The sequence below is a fragment of the Amblyomma maculatum genome, chromosome 11, assembly GCF_055883805.1.
Source record: "Amblyomma maculatum isolate TAMU_Amacu chromosome 11, ASM5588380v1, whole genome shotgun sequence".
Taxonomy (NCBI): domain Eukaryota; kingdom Metazoa; phylum Arthropoda; class Arachnida; order Ixodida; family Ixodidae; genus Amblyomma; species Amblyomma maculatum.
Window position 1 is genome coordinate 174,151 of NC_139354.1, and position 18,311 is coordinate 192,461.

Consider the following 18,311-nt stretch of genomic DNA (forward strand, 5'->3'; position numbering starts at 1 on the left):
GTTGCGTGGCTTGCTTCGTCCTCGCGCACGGTGCAAGATAAGTAGGTGGGGACACAGCGTACCGCGCCGGTTCCAGATAAAGTCCCCTAGTTAGTCTAAGCCGTACGAGATGGCAGTTCGCTCAGCGGCCTGTGAAACAAAAAACAGGTGAAAAACACAGAAGGTAAAAATCGAATAAATTCGATGGAAAAAAAAAAACAGATTGTGGAATTATACCGAAAGTGGAAAATGCAGATCAGGAAGGAAGATTTCTTTGTTAACTCAAGAGGCAGTGCCTTACTTTTTGAAGCAAGATCAGGGTGCCGCAGCTACAAAAAGAAATTTAACAATGGAGATGACGCGCATGTGCTGTATGTGGAAACTCCAGTGAAACAATTGACCATATTATCATCATCATCATCAGCCTGATTATACCCACTGCAGAGCGAAGGCCTCTCCCATATTTCTCCACTTAACCCGGTTCTGTGCTAGCTGCATCCACTTGACCCCTGCGAACTTCTTAATCTCATCCGCGCCCACCTAACTTTCTGCCGCCCCCTGCTACGCTTTCCTTCCCTTGGAATCCAGTTTGTTACCCTTAGCGACCATCGGTTATCCTCTCTTCGCACTACATGTCCTGCCCATGTCCATTTCTTCTTCTTAATTTCTACTAGAATGTCGGTAACTTGAGTTATTTCTCTGACCCACTCTGCACGCTTTCTATCTCTTAATGTTACCCCTACCATTTTTCGTTCCAAAAAGGGCGAAGGAGCGCGGGATAATGAAGCATAAGGCATTGTGGGGATACAATAGGTATGAGGTATTGAGGGTTATTTGGAAAGGAATTATGGTGCCCGGACTTACTTTCGGAAATGCGGTTTTGTGCATAAAATCAGAGGTACAGTCGACATTAGAAACAAATCAGAGATCCGTTGGACGATTAGCACTAGGTGCCCACGGCAAAACTACAAATGAGGCGGTACAGGGAGATATGGGCTGGGCATCTTTCGAAGTACGGGAAGCTCAGAGTAAAATATTATATGAGGAACGCCTGAGGAAATTGGACAGTAACAGATGGGCAGCTAAGGTATTTAAATACCTGTACCTAAAAAGCGTTGACTCACAATGGAGGAAAAGAACTAGGAAACTAACTAGTAAGTATGCTAGTAACAAGGACGGAGAAATAAAGAGCATTAAGCAACAGGTGAAAAACACAGAAGGTAAAAATTGGATAAATTCGATGAAAAAAAAAGCAGTGTGGAAATATACCGAAAGTGAAAATGCAGATCCGGAAGGAAGATTTCTTTGATAACTCAAGAGGCAGTGCCCTACTTTTTGAAGCTAGATCAGGGTGCCTTAGAACACGCAGCTACAATAAGAAGTTTAACAATGGAGATGACGCATGTGCTGTATGTGGAAACTCCAGTGAAACTATTGACCATATTATACTCGAATGCAATGGTATCCATCCGGAAGTTGATGCAGGCGCAATCACTGTTCCTGAAGCTCTGGGGTTTAGAGATAACAGTGGCCGGGTGAATAAACCGGCGGTGGTAACTAGCAAAAAACGGCTGGAAGATTGGTGGCTTAAAAGCAGAGAAGTGACATAATGTTAGTAATGTAGGAGCGAAATTTAATAAATAGAATGATGGTTTAGTTAACCATTCTAAATCAATAATTAGGATATATAGAGAAAAATGAGCATGATAGCTACTGCTACCACCCATTTCAAATGGGGACGCTCCTATATTCCATCCATCCATCCATGTGACGTAGTGGGAATCAATGCTTTTCTATGGTGAATACACACTTTTTGAGAGCCATTTTCTCGTAAACTGTGGCCGATGATGAGAGAAAAATATATTTGCCGCGTTGTTTCTGTCTAGGTCCATTAGTCAGCGCAGTTTTATCAATCTGCGGCTTCGTGAATGCTTAAATAAAAGCACAGAAGGCGAATAATATTTCGCGCGGAATTTGAACCTGCTGCACGCATAAGCGGCGGCACTTTGACAACACAGCATTAACCTTCGGTCGTTTCATTTGTTCTTTGACTTTGCATCTTTTGTTCGCCCATCAGTGTGCCCGCTCATCCTTAGTTTGCTCCTTACTTTATTCGGTCCCTAAATTAGAGGTCCTCAAACTGGATTATGCCAGCTCCCACTGAATCCCCCCCCTCCCCCCTCTCACTTCCTCTATACCATTACTTCTCTTAGCTTCTTTTTTCCTTTTCCTCATTATTTTATCCTCAGGGTATTCGGTACAGTACAGAGGGGAAGAGAATTTCACAACAATGGAAAAAGAACACCGAGTATAATTTATTCAATACAAAACAATAGAGTTAAAATTACGGTTAACAGCTTTCTTGAATCTACGTTAGAGATTGTACGTTAGAGATGAATTGAATAACGATGACTTAATGGTTGAGTAATGCAGTACTCACTCCCCCATATTTAAACATAAAGTGCAACTTCAACCTTTTCTTCACTTCGTTGTTAGGAATAAATTACGTCAATAGTGTTGATAAGCCAATAAATTATTCTGGACTTCGCTTCTGCAGTGATGCAGTGGGCACGGCTTAAGAATAAAGTGCTACGGTGATGCTTCTGGCGACGACAGGGAAACAGTTCGGGCCACGCAAACGGCTCACACAGGAGAAACGCGCCGCGCGATATCAGCAGGTTGCTATCGCAACGGCATCGTCGATGTATGTGTTTTTTACTTCCAGCGAAGATTCACCGCTACATGGACGCTGACGCTCCGATCAGCGGCCCGGTTAAGTCGGGTCTGATGATTTTCAACGGCTCAACTGATCAGGTCTTAAAATACAAGGCCTTGAAATACCTAGAGTAGCAGAATATAAATATCTGGGGGTATGGGTAAACGAAATATTGGCATACATTGGAAAGCATGAGCAATCACTTAAGGCCAAAGGGCGAAGGAATGCCGGGATAATGAAGCATAAGGCATTGTGGGGATACAATAGGTATGAGGTTTTGAGGGGTATTTGGAAAGGAATTATGGTGCCCGGACTTACTTTCGGAAATGCGGTTTTGTGCATAAAATTAGAGGTACAGTCGACATTAGAAACAAATCAGAGATCCGTTGGACGATTAGCACTAGGTGCCCACGGCAAAACTACAAATGAGGCGGTACAGGGAGATATGGGCTGGGCATCTTTCGAAGTGCGGGAAGCTCAGAGTAAAATATTATATGAGGAACGCCTGAGGAAATTGGACAGTAACAGATGGGCAACTAAAAAATTTGAATACCTGTACCTGAAAAGCGTTGACTCACAATGGAGGAAAAGAACTAGGAAACTAACTAGTAAGTATGCTAGTAACAAGGACGGAGAAATAAAGAGCATTATAACAGGTGAAGAACACAGAAGGTAAAAATTGGATAAATTCGATGGAAAAGAAACAGAGTGTGGAATTATACCGAAATTGGAAAATGCAGATCAGAAAGGAAGAAGGCAGTGCCCTACTTTTTGAAGCGAGATCAGGGTGCCTTAGAACACGCAGCTACAAAAAGAAATTTAACAATGGAGATGACGCATGTGCTGTATGTGGAAACTCCAGTAAAACAATTGCCCATATTATACTCGAATGTAATGGTATCCATCCGGAAGTTGGTGCAGGCGCAATCACTGTTCCTGAAGCTCTGGGGTTTAGAGATAACAGTGGCCGGGTGAATAAACCGGCGGTGGAAACTAGCAAAAAACGAGTGGAAGATTAGTGGCTTAAAAGCAGAGAAGTGACATAATGTTAGTAATGTAGGAACAAAATTTAATGAATAGAATGATGGTTTAGTTAACCATTCTAAATCAATAATTAAGATATAGGGAGAAAAATGAGCATGATAGCTACTGCTACCACCCCGTTTCAAAGGGGACGCTCCTATATTCCATCCATCCACCCCGGTTCGGAGGAGCGTGGCTGGTACTTTATCTGCAAACTTGCGTCCAGCATAGAGAAAGAGATTTCGCCCGTGCTGTGTCCCCACCTATATATTCTTATACCGTGTCCTCGCGTGAACCGCTGCAACCGTTACTACTCCGCTCGTTTTGAATTCGAACACGTCGTCTGCGTCGGTCGTCTGCGTCATAGAGTTCCGTACCCTAACTAGAGGGAAAGCTGAGGACGCTGCACTTCAGCAGCCATGGGCGCGCTAAGAATCATGGGCCTAAAACCCCTCAATAAACTAAAAGTAGCGCCATCTCTTCTCTCCTCCTCCGGCGGCGCCGCTCCTCCTCTCGCATTTCGACCGTGGCTTCACCTACGGTGTGCGCGACTGCGCGCGCTTTCCGGAGCACGCGCCCTTCACAGCCGTCTCGATCAGCGCCGCGCGCGCGCCGATCGAGGCGGCCGTGCGCTGGGTCTCACCACAGCCTTGCATTTTGTCGCAATGTGTTCAGGTTAAAATATTACTCACTGCTGAAACATAATTACCGAATGTTGACAAGGATTTCCCGCCAGAATAGTTTCAGATGTGAGTGTCGTACACCACATATACGCGATTTCGGAGTTGGTTCAACTCGCCGTCATCTCCGTGTGTCCGTAGTTCGTCACCTTTGGCCACTCAGCGGCATGCTTTATAAAATTTGTAACTAGGCGGCGGACAGGAACAATTTTGGAACAGTCTGTGTATGGTTTCTTTGCAGCGTTGACTGGATTGCGAGCTGCCGGTAAACTTGAGAAGTGTGGCAGCAGTTGTCTTCCATGTATTTTCAATTTCAGCTGCAGATCAAATTAACTATAGGCGGCGGAAGCTGCAGTTTGTGTGGAGTTTTTGCAGCTTTGATTGACTTGTGAGCTACCGATACACTTGGGAAGGGAGGTAGCAGTTATTTTTTTTAATATTTGGCGTTGAGACGGTGCCGTTTTCAGCTGCCATGGTGTGTCACCATACGTACACGATCTTGGCGTCGATTTAACTCGCCTTCACCTCCTTGAGTCCGTCAGCCGTTGATAAAAGTGCGCAACATGCTTGAAAAGAATTTAACCAGCCTGCGGAAGCTGCAGTCTGTATGGTTTCTTTGCAGGTTGGACTGAATTGTAAGCTACCGTTAAACTTGAGAAGCGTGGTAGCAGTTTTTTTTTTATATTTTGCGCTGAAACGGTTCCGTTTTCAACTGTCAGTGCGTGACACCATTCGTACGCGATGTCTACGTTGGTTGAACTCGCCTTCACCACCGTGCTTCTATCAGCCGCCGGCCAAAGAGCGCAACATGCTTGAAAAAAAAAAAATTAAATAGCCAGCGAGAACAATTTAGTACCAGTCCGCGTGGCAACAAAACACACGGCGATATGTGCCGCGCGCGCGCCGCCCGCACCGCTGGAAAGGAGGAAGCTGCACGCCAATTGCAAAAAAAAAAAAAAAGCGCGCGCGCGCACGTGACGGCGCTCGGCCAATGAGAGGGTCGAACGACGAAGGAGAGCGCCGGAGAGGAGGCAGGCGGCAAACTTCACATGTTGGCGCTACTTTTAGTTTATTGAGGGGTTTTAGCAAACTTCACATGTTGGCGCTACTTTTAGTTTATTGAGGGGCTTTACATGGGCCGGTGTGCTACTTGTTGCGGGCACGGTTGCGGGGTAGTCGGTTTTTCTCGGGTACGTGGAGTGGCGTTACTGTGATGTTTCTTTTTTTGTCATCATCATCATCTGAAGGTGCGTACATAGACCGCGAAAGCCATAGTAGCGAAGGCGCAAAAGCAGACGTCGCCAATAAATGGTTTCTGTTTCCCGAAATGCCACTAAAAACTTTCTTAAGTGATTGTACAACCATAAATATTTTTATAAAGTTTTTTTTTATTTCAAAGTTTGCCTATTACGTGCGAAATATTGATATTTGTGCTGCTCAAAACTAAGCCAATAGGAGAAAGAGCCATCGCTTATATTGGATAAATATCACACTGGCATGCTGTTTTTCTGTCTTTTTGCAATTTATAGTCACAATATTCAATCTTATGAAATTATTTACGGTAGAACAACGTTTATCTTTGCATTAGTTTTGGCCAAAAGTTGTAGTAGTTCTGCACTCGGTAGCTCTCCGGCCCATGATGCTTTGCTTTGAGCGCCCACGGTGGCTGAACTATGCTGAACTGGCCGTCTGGAAACTCCATGTAAACTCCCATAGACGGCAGCACAGCTTTCCCTCTAGGTAAGAGTACGAAACTCTATGGTCTGCGTAGCCTAGCGCTGTGAATTCTCTGCGTGTTGGCTTATCGGCCAAAGTAGCGATTTTTCGTCGCGGTTCTTTTACTCTGTGCATCTCATTCCTGCTGGCTCTTCGCCCCTTCGTGAGACGAGAGACTTGTCTGCGTGCACCTCCAGTTCCGTGGACCCATCTCGTCTGCTGATTGTGCTGACAGTCGACGATTTCCGCTGTGTTTCGTGTTGTTGAACTTGTTACCTTAGGAGAGACGTAAGTGCGTTTAGAAGAAGACGGTTCTTCCAGGAAGGGTAGTGTAAATTTTTAATCATGCATTTTGGTTATGTATAGCACAGTGACATGCGATTACTTGCATCAAATACCAACCACTAGGTAACTAGAACGCAGGCATTCGCTCGTTTCTACATTGCTTTGATGGTATGGAATGCGTAGAATGAATATGTACATCATTTATTTAATTTCATATTAACTGTACACATGCTGACAGAAGCAGTGCCGGCAAACTGGGTTCTTTTGTAGTGATAAAGCAAGCATGCAAGATTACAGTGTTAGCGCAGAACACAGAACACTACTGTAAACTGTTGGCTATGTAAAGTGCTTGTGTGTGAGGGATACCTCGTCGCATCTTTTCATTTTCTGTTTCACGTGCAGCTAATAAAAAAGAGAAACGATATCTGCTGTTCTCTGTGCTATTTCTTGCTCCGGTCGGGTACGCTTGCTCGCGAGCGCCTGCGCCCTCGAGAGCGCTATGCTTGTGGTTTTTCTTTCCATCACACTGTTCCTGCCGCGAGCCGGTCGCGCCGCGGCTGAACGATGATACGGTAGAAAATCCACGGGCAGAGTGTTCTCTCGGGCGCGGGCGCACGCGAGCGCACCGTTTTTTGTTTTTGAACCAGTCCGATATACGGCCTCCCCCGTCAAGTCCATTTTTTACGCTATAATGGGGAGTTTAGCGCTAGCGTCTGTAATTCGTGGCCGCTGGAAGGTATAGGGAGTTTCACACCCCTGGTATTAGTATTAGCTAACCGAAATTACCGTTATTCAGGTAGTTCCTAATATAAAGCAGCCAGAATGCCGGGTGGCCACGAGGAAAAACGACGCTCTTTATGGGTGATCGGAAATAAAAATCTCCTTCCCGGATGCTGAGAGTAGGTGCCTTCTTATATGTGGCCACTATGGTCATGATTATTTAGGATGCCGGCTGGCCTCGGTCTGGGTTTTTCAAAGGCCGCGGAAAGTCAGCGGCGCTTCCGTCCCGTCAAATCTCCCAAGCAAGGGCGAAAGGAGGAAAGAAAAAGCTGGGAGGAGGACTTCTCCCTCGCGCCAAAATTTTCCCCTCGCACTGACGGCGCCGCCGACTCCGCTGCGTGACTTGCTTCGTCCTCGCCTGAACCGCCGCAACCGTTACGACTCCGCTCGTTTTGAATTATAGAACCATCGTCTGCGTCGGCAAGTAAGGACCAAAGGTGGGCAAATGCCCTCATTTTGGCCTTTCCTCCCTCGCCCTCAATTTCCAATCGGCAGCTCAACCTCACTTAAAAAAGCTCATTCGCCTTCCCTCACCCTCGCCTAAAAAATATTGCTGGTCCTCACTCACCCTCAAACTCATGACCAGCAGTTTGAATATTTTAGTTATTTTTCATTATTTTCGATCTATGACAACGTTACAGCGAGTCAAAGTAGGCGCAAACTATTCTTATTGGCGTCTGTTTTCGGCAGTGTCAAGCCGCATTGATCATTTAGCAATCCGAATTTCTCGAAGCTAGCAATGGACTTAAATAAATGACAGGGCTGCGTTCATGCTGTAACGTATCACTGGCAAGAGCCATCTGGTGCTTGTTCCGACAGCTGCTAAGAATAAGATATGCACTGCACATGGAAACCAGAGGCTGTGAAAAGTGCAAAGAACAATTCTGGCAGTGCCCTAAGCATGCCAATCAAAGGCGAAACTTCGAGGAGGAAGGAAAATAACCACGTGCTTTGCGTGTGCGACGATGCTGTTGTGCCCCCGATGTCTGTGCAGTGTGTTCCAGTTTCGTGTTCTCGCCGGGCGACCGAAGCTTTTGATGCGACCGTGACGTCTAATTATTCGAACTGCACGAAGCCATCTCTCCTGGTCCCTCATTCCTTGGTGTCGGTAAAGCAAGGATGCACGCGATTGTGGACCATTAATTGCTCCACACAGTCAATTCTTTTAGCAGCTGGCATGAAGCTTGCCTCTTCTAGAGAAGACGCCAATGTTAGTGGCCTTGGTTACGGATGTACCAGAGAGGCATGTCGCAGCATCCCCAGTGAATGCTCAACTGCGTGGTATGATTAGTAATTCCCTCAATGCCACAGAGCGTGATGCTATGGGAGATCTTTTATCGAAGTATTCATCCGTTTTTGACTACTCGAAAACCACGAGCCCCCGCTCTTTTCCTGAGTCACGCACCATTCATCGCATTGATACCGGACACGCGCCCAATTCGCCAAAAGCCGTACCGTGTGGCGCCATCCGAGCGCAAGGTAATCAATGAGCAAGTTCGTGAAATGTTGAAGCAGGGTGTCATTCAAGAGTCGTGCAGTCCATGGGCGGCTCCAGTAATTCTTGAGCGAATAAAGATGGCACATGGCGATTTTGTGTAGATTACCGCCGCCTGAATTCAGTCACCAAAAAAGACGTCTACCCGCTTCCCCGCATTGATGACGTCATTGACTGCATGTACTCTGCCTCGTACTTTTCGTCCGTAGACCTTTCATCTAGATACTGGCAGATTCCGATGCACCCAGCAGATGAGGAGAATGCCGCCTTCATCACTCCCGATGGACTGTTCGAATTTAACGTTATGCCCTTCGGTTTATGCAATGCACCTGCGACATTTGAAATATTCATGGATTCCATACTACGCGGACTGAAATGGGAGGTCTGTATGTGCTATCTGGACGACGTAATCATCTTTTTCCGGACATTCAAATAGCACAACGACCGCCTAGTGCTCGTGCTGAACTGCTTACGCCAAGCTGGCCTCGTGCTGAATTCAAAGAAGTGCCGCTTTGGTGAGCGACAGGCGTTGGTGCTTGGTCACCTCATCGATGGTGATGGCGTCCGGCTTGATTCTCAGAAGACCGTAGCTGGTGCTGCGTTTCAACAACCACATAATGTGAAGGAGCTCCGCAGTTTTTGGGGGCTTTGCTCTGTGGTTTCTACGTGGACATAGGCCACCAACCACCGCGGGTTCGAGCGTCGCGCGAGCCGAAGCCCCGATCAGCCGTCACCACGCGCACACTGAAACACCGCAGCGCGCACTCAACCTCTACAGGGAGGAGAGCACTTCGATGCAAGGACACAAGCCTCCAAGTTCACAAAGGAGACGTTTATTGAAACGCCATCCTCCAGCGGCATACACACACACGCGCGCGCGCGCACGCACGCACATACACAAATATACAAACGCACAGACACACACATACTCAGTCACCGTGTCCCTGGAGCGCGCGAGGAGCAAGGCTCCCCTGCGCGCACGAAGTGACACGGATCGAGTGCGCGCCGCAAGCACGCAAGGGCGTGCTGTGATCTCTCTCTCGCTAAGGTGCCTCGATGTAGCGCGCCGCCGTACAGGGTGGAGACACCGCCTTCGACGGCGCCATGTTGGGGCAAGCTCAGATACGGTGGGCTATGGAGCCGCGGCCCGATTTCTTATTCTGCACGCGCTTGCGCTAGCAGGCTCGGCTGTGTACCGTTTTTACACACATACTCGCAATCCTGAGCGCTTTTTTGCTCGAAAAAAAAAATGTGAAAGCAACTACTGTTTGCTAGCATGCGTAGTTTAAGAGGAAAGGATCAAATTGCAGATGGTAAGCATTTACACTTTCGCCGTATCGGATGTTCAAATGCGATTATTTTTACGACTGGCTGTTTTATAAAGCAATGCATTTTGTACTGCCGGACATGAATGAGTTTATGAGGTGCATAACATTCAGTTGCGTGTATTGCTATAGATCAACAACCATGTCTACGTTTGAGTCAGCCGTATATCGAAAATTATTTGTATCGCAATGGCCCATCGTAAACCGTAGAAAAGACACAGCAAAAAACGATGCGTAAATCAACCTTTGACACGTGTCGCATGCTGATGCACCACGCCTAGGAGACATCTTTTTAATAAAAGTTGGCGCCAGCTACAGTTTTGCTGCCGTACCCATCATTCGATTTTTCTGGCTGACTTAGCCAACTAAAATAAATGCGCAAGCGTATCGCTCCAAACCGCTCTAACAGTCTGTTCATAAGCTTTGGGTATTCCGCGCAATCAACCACTGGAATCGGAACGGTTTGTTCGATAAGACATTTATAGGATTTTACTGGACTCTTCAAATGGAAGATGTCGTTTTGTTCCGATAAATTTTTACACGCAATCAAACAATGTCGGGACAGCTGTTGACTTGAGGAGCCACCGTCCATACACTGTGTTTGCCCTCAAACTGGCGCTGAACTGAGATAGGCGACGAAACAGTCATTTTGCGCATTTTTTAGTGTGTATGCAAATGAATGAAATAATAAAAACATTATGGAAGCAATGCCATATTTATATGTACGATCGCAAAAATTTTCCATGGATGCCAAACAAGCGACAGCACTAATTCGGGTGTCAGGCGGTCAAATTTAGCTTCACCTAAATTTGGCTTAACCTCAGACGAGTACTTGCGGGGACAACGGGGTGTGAATATCGCCTCGCGATGCGTAATTATTATACAGGGAAGAAAAAGCTGCATTCAGGATAAACTTTTGTACTGCGCAGGAACCTGCTTCCTAGCTCACGACCGCTTTCACAAGATGATGCCGCTACACCATCCAGCTCACGAGAGCAGTTTCTTTGAAACTTGTCGAGCTGCCAATCATATGCTTAAAATGACTTAATTTTAATGAGAACCCAACTTTTTATATTATTGCGAATCTCAAAAACCTCGCGTAAAACTGCTCCTGTGTATAATTAAAAAAGAACAGCTTCAGAGGACCTGTTATCTGTTTCGCGAAATGTTGTACTAGCGATAAGCCCACTTGCCAAATTCTAGCGCGGCCAACTCACGGGGTATTCAGATATGTGGCGCAAACAATCACAAGCACAGGAGAAGATACACACCACACGCGCGTGTGGTGTGTATCTTCTCCTGTGCTTGTGATTGTTTGCGCCACATATCTGAATACGATGATGCACCAACTAGCCCCTCAAGCCGTTATTTTGAGATAACTCACGGGGTGTTTTTTTTTTTTGCGACCAAAGTAATTGTTACAAACTGCGTTTCACTTCCTACTCTGCCGCGAGATGACATGCCATCCGTCGCTCTCCGTTGTATTATTTCCCGAGAAAGACAGAGGGAATGTAATCTGTGTGAATCTGTAGCCTCGGCGGTTGCCACCAGCTTTCAAGATCGAGTGTAAAGGGGAGCGATCGAAAGGGCACAATGGTGCATTCCTTTGACAAATACCAGGCTCGACCTTCTCCACATGTTCTTGGTGCGGCTATGAACACAGAAAGACAGATCCTCAACAACAGATATTATTGTGTGACACAACGCGAATGATATTAAAGTCGAGTGTCACTCACTGAAAGTTACACTAAATTTCCTCGAGAGACTACAACATAGCAGACGAAATTGTCCATATATTTAGTTTATAAGCCCTCATGTACGCTGAAATTTCAAAATTTACACTTAAAAAACATAGTGCGCTACTCTCGATGCCAGGAAATGCGATGCTTCGACCTGCTTCAACGTTGAAGAAGGCAGACCAAACTCTGTTGCGCACGATGCTAGATTGGGAAGCCAAAAACCGCACAAAGCTCGTGCTTACAAGCAGATGGGTGAAGCGGCGTAAGATAATGTCATTCCAAACAGGGTAACTGCATTAGAAAAGTACAAAAATATCTTGTAAAACGCTTTCGTATAAACAGATACAGACCGCAAGAAAGACGACACGCGCACATACGCAAGCGCTTGTGTGCGTTTGTCATCTTTCTAGTGGTCTTTGTCTGAGCTAGACTTTTTTACACGATTGAAATGCACCTATTCACTCAAACAAAATTTATGAATGCATAAAAGAGGCACAGATATTGTGGCTTACTTCGCAGTCTTCACGCTTCACTTTCGCGTCCCATACATTTCTCCGTCTCTTATCTCATGGAGAACGAACATCATCTGGCTCCTTTTTTTTTCTCTTTTTTTTGCTGAGCCAGCACCCAATGAAACACAACAGCCTGGCATGCTAGTTTTCGCTACTAAACATAGTTCAATCGCCCAGCACCCAGCGCATAGCGCAACCGCTTCGGACACTCCGCTGCAACAGACCGAACCGACTTGCCCCAAGATGGCGAGCGCGGCGAAAGCGGCGGCGCGAGGCATGCCAAAGGGTGTCACCACCCTGTACGGTGGCGCTGGTATCGAGGCACCCTATCTCTCGCGGTTACCAAAGGGTTCCTTTGAGAGAGAGTGGCCAACCACCGCATGGTACGCCTGTCGCGGATCGTTGGATCACGATCGACAGGCTCGAGTTGCGCTCTCAGGTACGACCCGGAGCAGACGAACTCGAGTACACACTGGTCTGTGCGGACAAAGGCCGGCAGACAAGAACAGTAGCGTACGCACCTTACGATGTCTCGGAGGGGTCTCTCTTTGGGCCTCGCTAGGAGGGCGCGAGCGCGGCCGTCGAAGCGGTGCCATGTTCTCGCCAAAAGGCGCCAATGGGAACAGCCACTGGGACGCCAGGGCGGAGCTGTGGCCCGAACGACAGTGACAAGTCGTCCGAGCCTCTCTCCGCCGCCTCAGGCGGGAGAAAGGGAACGAGGAGAACAACTGGGAAGCGGGCGGCGGCCGCGCAAAGGGCAGCCGCAGCAAGCCCGAATCCCACAGCTCCCATTTCCGACGCTTCACCCTCGTTTTGCAGGCCTACCCGCTCATGTGCCTACTACACAAAGACGCTCCATTCGAGTGGACATCTCAGTGTGACTCGTATTTCCAGCAACTGAAGTTCCTCTTAACATGGAATCCTACGTACGAAGAACGAACATAAGGCTAAACGTGCTGGGAAAAGGATAAACAGCTGAACCTTAGCCCCAGCCCGCCATCTAGAAGCGGTCAGTGGAAACCATGGAGGAAGGAAAGCGACGACAGTTTTGCCTAACAATGTTTGTTATTGCAATTTTTGAACATATATAATTTTACCGACGATTGTTCAAAGTTTGCAATTTAGTTTCCTGTTTCCTCTAACGACCCCGGGCTGCCGCCACTATTCGTAGACACCCGAATCCCGAATTTTGACCAATACATAGATAGTGAACTAAAACATGAATTTTATGGGAAGATTCGCAAGTGATAACGGTAAAAAACTTTGGTTTGTACGTCAACGAACAAACTTTTTTTTTTCCTCTGCTGAGCTGACTGCGGAGAGGACATGGTAGAATGTAGAATTGACCTTGGAAAGGACTTGTCCAAAAATGCTCTCTTGGATATATCTAGTTTACCTAGCCACTGCTAATGCCCCTCAATAAACTAAAAGTAGCGTCATCTCCACTCTCCTCCTCCGGCGGCGCCGCTCCTCCTCACGCATTTCGACCGTGGCTCCACCTACGGGGTGCGCGACTAGCGCGCGCTCTCCGGTGCAGGCGCCGGTCACAGCCGGCCGCGCGCGCGCCGATGGAGGGGGCCGTGCGACGGTAAAAGCGCTGGCGCCGGGTCTCACCAGAGAATTTCAGCTTGCATTTTGTCGCTTTGTGTTCAGGTTAAAATATTACTCACTGCTGAAGCACTATTACCGAATGTTGTCAAAGATTTCCCGCCAGAATAGTTTCAGCTGTGAGTGTCTTACACCACATGTACGCGATTTCGGCGTTGGTTCAACTCGCCGTCATCTCCGTGTGTCCGTAGCTCGTCACCATTGGCCAAACTGAGCGGCATGTTTTAAAAAATGTGTATTTAGGCGGCAGACAGGAACAATTTTGCAACAGTCTGTGTATAGTTTCTTTGCAGCGTTGACTGATATTTCGAGCTGCCGATAAACTTGAGAAGTGTGGCAGCAGTTGTCTTGCATGTATCTTCAACTTCAGTTGCAGATCAAAATTAACTAGGCGGCGGAAGCTGCAACCTGTGTGGTGTCTTTGCAGCTTTGGCTGACTTGTGCGCTACCGGTAAACTTGGGAAGGGTGATAGCAGTTACTTTTTTTTAATATTTGGAGCTGAGACGGTACCGTTTTCAGCTGTCATGGTGTGTCACCATACGTACACGATTTTGGCGTCGGTTTAACTCGCCTTCACCTCCTTGAGGCCGTCAGCCGTTCATAAAAGTGCGCAACATGCGCGACAGTCTGTGTGGTTTCTTTGCAGGTTGGACTGAATTGTAAGCTACCGTTAAACTTGAGAAGCGTGGTAGCAGTTTTTTAATATTTTGCGCTGAAACGGTTCCGTTTTCAACTGTCAGTGTGTGACACCACTTGTACGCGATGACTGCGTTGGTTGAACTCCCCTTCATCACCGTGCTTCTATCAGCCGCCGGCCAAAGTGCTCAACATGCTTGAAAAAAAAAATTTAACTAGCCGGCGGGAACAATTTAGCAGCAGTCCGCGTGGCAGCAGAACACACGGCGATATGTGCCGCGCGCGCGCCGCCCGCACCGCTGGAAAGGAGGAAGCTGCACACCCAGCAAAAAAAAAAAGCGCGCGCGAGCACGTGATGGCGCTCGGCCAATGAGAAGGTCGAACGACGAAGGAGAGCGCCGAGAGGAGGCGGGCGGCAAACTTCACATGTTGACGCTACTTTTAGTTTATTGAGGGGTTTTAGCCACGGCCGGTCTCGAGGGAGAGCGCGTCCCTGTCGTTCTTTTTTTCGCGCTGTTCTACACAGCGCGCTTCTCTTTTCTTACGGCCTCTCTCTCCAATGGGGTCTGTTTCCACCGCCCGCCGCGCCTCGGTGGGGTCGCCACCGCCCCACTGCTGCTAGACAGCAGGGCCATGCCTGACGCATCAGCACAAATCAGCACGTGAGCGCTGACTACGGGTGGGTAACGAGTACTCACATAATGTTACTAGAGAACACGGTATTCTGGCGGGGTCGAATGTTGCTCGTTATAGTCAAGTGACTGGGAGCGATTGTCAGAACGATGGCGTCATTTATTTTACCTGTTCAAACTTGACGTCGCAAAAGGCTTGCAGGGGCCAAAGAAATGATTATTCACAGAACACGACGTAACTGGAACTTGCTATATCACGCCCACTTTACAAGGAACATAGGAATGCTCATGCTTCACCCGACACGCTTTTTCCTACTTTTTCGCTGCTTTCTTCTTCACGATGCTAAATATTTTAGCAATATATTTTGTGCTGAGAAAACAACTTAAGAGAACTTCTTGTTGGGCTAGTTGGTGTATATTCATTCTAAATTTAAAGGCGCCAAAACTACACGCACACACACAAGAGAAGAACAGGACAGAGCGCCACTCACAACCGACTTATTGTGAGAAGTACATACTACATATACATCAGTGCCAGCGCATGGGAACACATTCAGCATCATGTAGTATAAGATAAGCTATGCGCAAAAAACGTTTTCTCTGCAATATACAGATTGTTCGACGTGTCACCGACGCACAAATTGCCTTTCTTTTCGACATAAAACGCTTCCCTTAGTTCTCTGGCCATCGTATTGTACCGCTCCTTGTAAGAATGCGCACATCACAAAAACATGGTTCACAAGTTCCAGTAGGGCAGGATATGATATGCTTCGATAAATTTGGGCCCTCTTTATTTTGCTCTATATTCGTTTATGTTCCAGGATTCGCTCATTAACACATCGCCCGGTTTGTCCGATATAGGAGCAACCGCAAGAGAGGGGAACTTCATAAACAACCCCTTCGACGCATTTTATGAATTGTCGCCCATGCCTGGTACCCCAGCCTCTTTCCTTTTCCTTTCGCTATTCGAGGACAAAGGCTTCCGAGCTTCAGGGGAGCTGAAAAGGCGAGTGGGACCTTATGCCTACTCGCAATTTTCTTCAGGTTGTGGGCCAACTTGTACACGTATACCGGCCATCGGCCTCACCTCTTCTCGAAGAACCTCCTCCCTTGCTCCTACTACCTTCTTCTTCATCTATGAAGAAGAAGGCACTTGTGAGCCGTGTTTTTCTGATGTGCGGATTATTTCAAGGAGTGGTAATACGATGTCCAGAGAACTAAATGAAGCGTTTTATATCGGAAGGAAAGGCGATTTGTGCGTAAGTGACATGTCGATCAATCTGTATAATGCAGAGAAAAATTTGGAGGACGCTTAAGCTTCGCCTTCAAGAGTGGAACGCGATAGCGTTATTGCACCTCGTCGAGAAAACTTATTAAACGCAAGGGTAATGGGGCATCCTCGCACCGGTACCCGCGCGGCCCGAAGGGGAGAAGCGGGTGAGCGAAGATAGTGATCTAAAGAAAGGAAAGACGCTTGATTCTACAACCCGTGAGGGTGCACGGCGAAACGCCACGTGTCGGGGCAGCGCCGCACATTGCGTGGAGGGGTTCTTCTGTGTTTGCCGCAAGATGGCTCTGCATGTGCGCAGAGCGCAGAAGAAATGTAGCGAAAACGTACTTCGCTACTCGTGTAACTGCGACTTGTGTAAGTAACATGCTCATAATTACCGATATACACCGCAGTATAGCGTTCTACGGCACGTTTCTAAGGCAACACCGCATTCACTAGAAGCGCTTTTGTACCGCTTTCAAGCATCGAACTCATGGCTGAGCGCTGAGACGGTACCGTTTTCAGCTGTGATGGTGTGTCACCATACGGACTTGCCGTGGGACTGCAGTGATCTCTGAGAAGTGAACTTTATCAGTGACAGTGAACCTTTACGTCTTTCGACACGCTGGCTTAAAGCGTTTCGCACTTGAAACCAGGCTTTTCTGAGTTTTCGCGTGTGCAGGACACGACTCGCTTTCAGTTTTGAACCCTGTGAAACACGGTAACTCGAACCACTTTTGCAGGCTGAAGTGTTCGAAACTATTTTGCCCCAGAGGGAGCGCAGCGGGGTTTGCGGAGCGCCCACCCCTGTGAGAGCCGGGCGCCAGGCCGGGGGACGCTTGTACCCATTTTTACCGGTGGGTGTCCGGCGGCGGGTTTCGAACGAACCACCTCCCGCAGCCGAGACGGACGCCCTAACCCCTAGGCCACGACTGCTAAAACTAAAAGAAATTTTGAAGCAGCAAGACGCTGCGGAGGAGGTCTTGAGTCTGATGGGCGAACTTGTGGTAATGAAACTCCATTAGACACGGTTGTCAGCCAAGGGGCATGGCAACCACGATCTTTTACTGATGTATTTGTACCAATTCATGCAATAAATAGAAAAACAAACTCGTGGCTGAGTGGTGCACTTCATGCCGGGTAAAAATCCCGGCATGAAGTGCATGCCGGGATTTATCGCTCACGGCCAACGCCGCCGACGCCGACGACACCGGCTTGAACGTAGCTTATCTTATACTACATGGTGCTGAATGTGTTCCTTGCACATGCGCCGGCAGTGATATATATGTACGTTTCCCCGTCGGGGTGGCGCAGTGGTTACGACGCTCGACTACTGTTCCCAAGGACGCGGGATCGAATCCCGGCCTCGGCGGCCGCTTTTCGATGGAGGCGAAAAGCAAGGTGCCCGTATGCTGGGCGATGTCAGTGCACGTTAAAGAACCTCAGGTGGTCGAAATTATTTTTACCGTACATCTATTTAAATCTATTTTTTTCCAGCCCCATACATCCGTGTTGTTGCTAGGACGTCATAAGTGTCCTTCAGTATGCAACAATGGATCTAAAGCATCACACAGGATGATTATGTATCTTCCAAGACGGACAAAACTCGAACCTCAAGCCAGGGCAAGGCCCAGGACCCACACATGAGCGCATTTGATAAAAGGGCCAGGTAGACTTTACATTCAATCCCAGTTTCCTTATGTAAGATGCATAATGAACAAACCGGATCGAGCTCAAGGAACGTTACATTATAAAAAAAGCCGGCAGAGCATTAAATACCGCAGTGCACTTAGCAAATAACTAGGGTTGCTCGTTTTGGTTTCCCGAGACTAGTATCAGCAGCAGGGGAAATAAAGGAATGAATGACATTTGATAAGGCGTGCCTGAACAGAGAAAACGAGTATATGTTCATAA